Source organism: Lepidochelys olivacea (genome assembly GCF_965140295.1).
Source record: "Lepidochelys olivacea isolate rLepOli2 genome assembly, chromosome: 9".
In the NCBI taxonomy this organism is placed as follows: Eukaryota; Metazoa; Chordata; order Testudines; family Cheloniidae; genus Lepidochelys; species Lepidochelys olivacea.
This window is the reverse complement of record NC_140419.1, coordinates 63,377,854-63,383,853: the sequence shown is the minus strand read 5'-3', so window position 1 is coordinate 63,383,853 and position 6,000 is coordinate 63,377,854.

The following is a 6,000-nucleotide window of genomic DNA, read 5'->3' as shown; positions in this document are numbered from 1 at the left end:
AAGACATGTTCTGTGATTTGATGCGTTCCTCCGAGACTGACAGGGCCCAGCTGCATGCATGAAGGCTCACACTCTCAGAGACCATGCACACCAACCAAAAGAGCAGGAAAGCAAGCAGGGAACAAAGAGTGTAACACTCAAGAGGAGATTTTGCATCTTATGGGGGAGCAAACAGACATATTGAGGCATCTGGCTGAGGTGCAGGAAAGGCAGCTAGACCTTAGAGTCCCACTGCACCCAATGATGAACCAGCTGCCCTCCTCACCAAGTTCCATATCCTCCTCTCACAGATGTCCTAGAATGAGGGGGAGGGGGGGAAGCTCTGTTATCCCTTGAACTCAAGTCCAGGGGATGGTTCATGGAGCAGAAAGCTCTCATTCCCACAACTTTGATTGCTAGACAGTGCAATTGTAGTAAGCTACGTGTCCTTGCCCCTCGCCCTTTAGACCTGGGGTATCTTTGCTATTCATTGCTGTCTCTGTTCAGTGTTTGTTAGCATAATAAAAATGCATGAATTGAGGACAAGAGGCTCTTTATTCACTGTGAACACTGTGATCTGCGGAGGTTTAGTTTACAGGGAAGTACATGCAAAAAAGGGGCAGGTTGGTAAGGAACAACACACAGAACTATCACATTAGTGTTGGATCATTTATTAAACTGGTTTTCAAAGCCTCTCGGAGACATAGTGCGTCTTGAAGTGCTCTTCTTATTGCCCTGGTGTCTGGTTGCTCAAAATGGGCTGCCAGACAATCTGCCTCAACCCCCCCACCCTGCCAGAAACATTTCCTCCGTACTTTCACAGCTATTATGGAGCACATAGCAAGCAGCAACAATAATGGGAATATTGCTTTCGCTGAGGTCTAACCTAGTGAGTAAACTGCACCAGCGCCCCTTTAAACATCCAAAGGCACACTCTACCACCATTCTGCACTTGCTCAGCCTACGGTTGAACTGCTTCTTACTGCTGTCCAGGCTGCCTGTCTATGGCTTCATGAGCCACAGGAGCAAGGGGTAGGCTGGGTCTCCAAGAATAACTATTGGCATTTCAACATCACCAATGGTAATTTTCCGGTCTGGGAAGAAAGTTCCTTCTTGCAGCTTTCTGAAGAGACTGGAGTTCCTAAAGATGCACGCATCATGTACCTTTTCTGACCATCCCACGTTGATGTTGATGAAACGGCCCTTGTGATCCACTAGTGCTTGCAATACCATTGAGAAATACCCCTTGCAGTTTATGTACTCTTTGGCAAGGTTCTCCAGTGCCAAGATAGGGATATGCATTCTGTCTATCGCCCCACCACAGTTAGGGAATCCCATTGCAGCAAAGCCATCCACTATGTCCTGCATGTTTCCCAGAGTCATCATCCTTCTTAGCAGAAGTGAACTGTTTGCCCTGGCTACTTGGATCATAGCAGCCCCCCTGGTAGATTTACCCACTCCAAACTGATTCCCGACTGACTGGTAGAAAGCTTCCACAGGGCTATCGCCACTCGCTTCTCAACTGTCAGTGCAGGTCTCATTTTGGTATTTCTGCACTTCAGGGCTATGGAAAGCAATTCACAAAGTTCAATTAAAGCGGCCTTAAGCATTCGAAAGTTATGTGGCCACTGCTCGTCATCCCATACCTGCATAACTATGCGTTCCCACCAGTCTGTGCTTGTTTCCCGGGCCCAGAATCAGCATTCCACTGTGTCAACAAGCCTGGCTGCTGCTGCCAGCATGTGCAAATTGCTCCATTCCTTCAGCACAGCTGTTTGCATGGCATCACATGCTTCCGCGCGGCGGCTCCTGGCTAGGCTCTGCAAATACCGCAGGATGATGCGTGAGATGTTTGGATGCTCACAACAACAGTGTACAGCCGAGCGGGGTCCATGCGTGCCATGCTATGGCATCTGCACAAGTAACCCAGGCTTAGGCATGAAAATGATTGTTTGCTGTTGCTTTCAGGGACAGAGGGAGGGAGGGAGGAGGCAAGTGCATCATGGGAGGCTGACGATATGCACCCAAAACAACTTACAAAAATGTTTTTGTCCCATTAGGCAGTGGGAGCCTAATCCAGAATTTCAATCGGCAGCAGGAACTGTGGGATAGCTGCCCACAGTGCATAGCTCCATGAGTCGATGCTAGCCATGGTAGCGAGAATGCACTCCGCCGACAGAATGTGCATAGTGGAGACATGCAGCATCAACTTTGTAAAATCGGAGGCTAAATGTAGACTTAAATAAATTTGACCTAATTTTGTAGTGTAGACATGCCTTAAAGCCCAGATATTCAAAGGTATTTAAGGTGCCTTAGGCCTGGTCTACACGAAAAAGCTAGGTTAAAGGAAGCCCCCTTAAGTCAACCTGTTAATGTATGTGTCTACACTACCGGGTCCTTTACGCCAACCTAAGTTGCCTCTAATGTTGACTTCTGTAATCCACCTCTGTGAGAGGTGTAGCATTTAATTTGATTTTCATGGGTCGACTGCGAGGTAGTGTAGATGCAGCATTGTGTAATTCGACTTAATTGGCCTCCACGTGGTGTCCCACAATGCTCTTCTGTGACCGCTCTGGAGATCATTCTCAACTCTGCTGCACTGCAGCCAGGTACACGGGAAACAGCCCCTGCCTTGCTAGCCCTGGGAATTTTTGATTTCCCATTTCCTGTTTGATCAGCATTGGGAGCATGCCAGCTTGAGCACAGCTGATCATAGAGACTACATGCCCCAAATGCGCTCCAGCCTGGTCTGCACAGGAGGTGGTGGATCTCATCGCTGTGTGGGGAGAAGAGTCTGTGCAGGCAGAGCTCCGATCCAGCAGAAGAAACTCTGACATCTATGCAAAGATCGCTCGTGGAATGGGGAGAAGGGCTACACGAGGGACACACAGCAGTGCCATGTAAAAATAAAAGAACTTCGCCAAGTGTACCAGAAGACAAGGGAGGCGAACAGTCGTTCTGGTGCTGAACACCACACATGCCGATTCTACAAATGAGCTGCATGCGATTTACAGGGTGACCCTACCCACACCCCCACAAGCAATGTGGACACCTCATAGGTGTGTGAGTCTAGGGACAACAAGGAGGACGCTATGGTGGATGAGGAAGAGGAGGAGGAGGAGAATGGGAGACAGGCAAGTGATGGATCCATTCTCCCCGAGAGCCAGGAAATATTTTTAATCCTGGAGCCCTGTACATCTCGGTGGCCTACTGTGATGCCAGGGAAGGCACCTCTGGTGAGTATGCAGTTACAATCAAAGTCCACTTAAACTTCAGCAGGCACACACATTCGGTGGTACTGCATGTTTACTGTGAAGAAAAAGTGAGCTGCTGTGGTTCTCTGCTTACAAGAGGCCACTCAAGCTACGCAGAGGGTGGCCCCTGGAAAAGACTGTTTATGTGGACTGGGACAACCCAGGAATCCTCCATGGATCTCTCTAGGAAACTTTCATGGAGGTACTCTGCAATCCTTTGCAGAAGGTTTCTGGGCAGTCTTATTTCTTTCACCATGGTAGGACACTTTCCCATGTAACTCCTGACTTAATTCTGCTGGCATCATTGCGGTACACAGCATAGCAGCATAAGGACCAGGTCTGTACCCAGACGCTTGCAGCATCTCCTTCCTTTCCGCCTCTGTTACCCTCAGGAGACTGAAATCACACTGGGTCGCCTAGGGGAAATGGGGGAAGGTCTCATTAAAAGTGCTTTTACAAGAAAAAAAAAGGGCATGTAGACCCACCCCGCCCCCCACATTCCAGACCGCCAAATCACGTGGCCGCTAATGTGCCTTTACTATGCTCGGCATGGGTCGGCAAGTAGTTTAAAGTGGCTGATAGGGGACTGCAGCCCCACATGAGAGATTCTGCAATTTGGGAGTGAAAATGTTCCCCTCCAACCTCCGCCCCATTCATAAACAGCTTCCCGTGGTGCTGTGGGGAAGAACCATTGTTCAACTAGCTACTCTGCTCCCGATATGAATCTGCCATAAACTTAACTAAAAGTGCAGTCACCCATGACCCGCGGGGACCTACTCTCCATGGCTGCAGCAAAATGGCACAGTGAATGGTTACGGATTCTGATTATATTATGGCTTGCACCTAGTGTAATATGGGGGGGGGTTTTATGAAAATGGCCTTGCTATGGAAACATTTTATTCACATACAATGGCTCCTTTATTTTTTCCCCTGACTGACAGCTGGAAATGTGTCCTTCAGCATGTCATCAACACCTGAAAGCAGACTTTTGCTGATTAGAAGGAGGAGAAAGAGAACATGGGAGGACATGTTGACCGAGATAATGAAAGCCTCTGGGACAGCTGACCCAGAGCTCAGAGCATGTAGAATTTCACTATCCGAGAAGTTAGACATGGACATGGAGAGCAAGAAAGCTTCCAATAAGCAAGAGTGTATGGTACAGGATGAGATGCTTCGGATTATGAGGAACCAAGCAGACATGTTGAGGCGTCTGGTTGTACTGCAAGAACAGAAGCAGGAGGGTAGAGTCCATCCGCAGACCCTGGTGGACAGCCAGCCAGCCAGCATCGCCTGGCACAGAATCATCCTCCCCCAAGCGTTCCCTGAGGCATGGGAGAAAAGTCCATTATCCCTTTCACTTATCATAGAATCATAGAATATCAGGGTTGGAAGGGACCTCAGGAGGTCATCTAGTCCAACCCCCTGCTCAAAGCAGGACCGATGCCCAATTAAATCATCCCAGCCAGGGCTTTGTCAAGCCTGACCTTAAAAACTTCTAAGGAAGGAGATTCCACCACCTCCCTAGGTAACGCATTCCAGTGTTTCACCACCCTCCTAGTGAAAAAGTTTTTCCTAATATCCAAACTAAATCTCCCCCACCGCAACTTGAGACCATTACTCCTTGTTCTGTCATCTGCTACCACTGAGAACAGTCCAGAGCCATCCTCTTTGGAACCCCCTTTCACGTAGTTGAAACCAGCTATCAAATCCCCCCTCATTCTTCCCTTCCGTAGACTAAACATCCCCAGTTCCCTCAGCCTCTCCTCATAACTCATGTGTTCCAGTCCCCTAATCATTTTTGTTGCCCTCCGCTGGACTCTTTCCAATTTTTCCACATCCTTCTTGTAGTGTGGGGCCCAAAACTGGACGCAGTACTCCAGATGAGGCCTCACCAATGTTGAATAGAGGGGAACGATGACATCCCTCAATCTGCTGGCAATGCCCCTACTTATACATCCCAAAATGCCATTGGCCTTCTTGGCAATAACGGCACACTGTTGACTCAGATCCAGCTTCTCATCCACTGTAACCCCTAGGTCCTTTTCTGCAGAACTGCTGCCGAGCCATTTGGTCCCTAGTCTGTAGCGGTGCATTGGATTCTTCTGTCCTAAGTGCAGGACTCTGCACTTGTCCTTGTTGAACCTCATCAGATTTATTTTGGCCCAATCCTCCAATTTGTCTAGGGCCCTCTGTATCCTATCCCTACCCTCCAACGTATCTACTTCTCCTTCCAGTTTAGTGTCATCTGCAAACTTGCTGAGTGTGCAATCCACACCATCCTCCAGATCATTTATGAAGATATTGAACAAAACTGGCCCCAGGACCGATCCTTGGGGCACTCCACTTGATACCGGCTGCCAACTAGACATGGAGCCATTGATCACTACCCGTTGAGCCCGACAATCTAGCCAGCTTTCTATCCACCTTATAGTCCATTCATCCAGCCCATACTTCGTTAACTTGCTGGCAAGAATACTGTGGAAGACAGTGTCAAAAGCTTTGCTAAAATTAAGGAACAACACGTCCACTGATTTCCCTTCATCCACAGAACCAGTTATCTCATCATAGAGGGCAATTAGATTAGTCAGGCATGACTTGCCCTTGGTAAATCCATGCTGACTGTTCCTGATCACTTTCCTCTCCTCTAAGTGCTTCAGAATTGATTCCTTGAGGACCTGCTCCATGATTTTTCCAGGGACTGAGGTGAGACTGATTGGCCTGTAGTTCCCAGGATCCTCCTTCTTCCCTTTTTTAAAGATGGGCATTA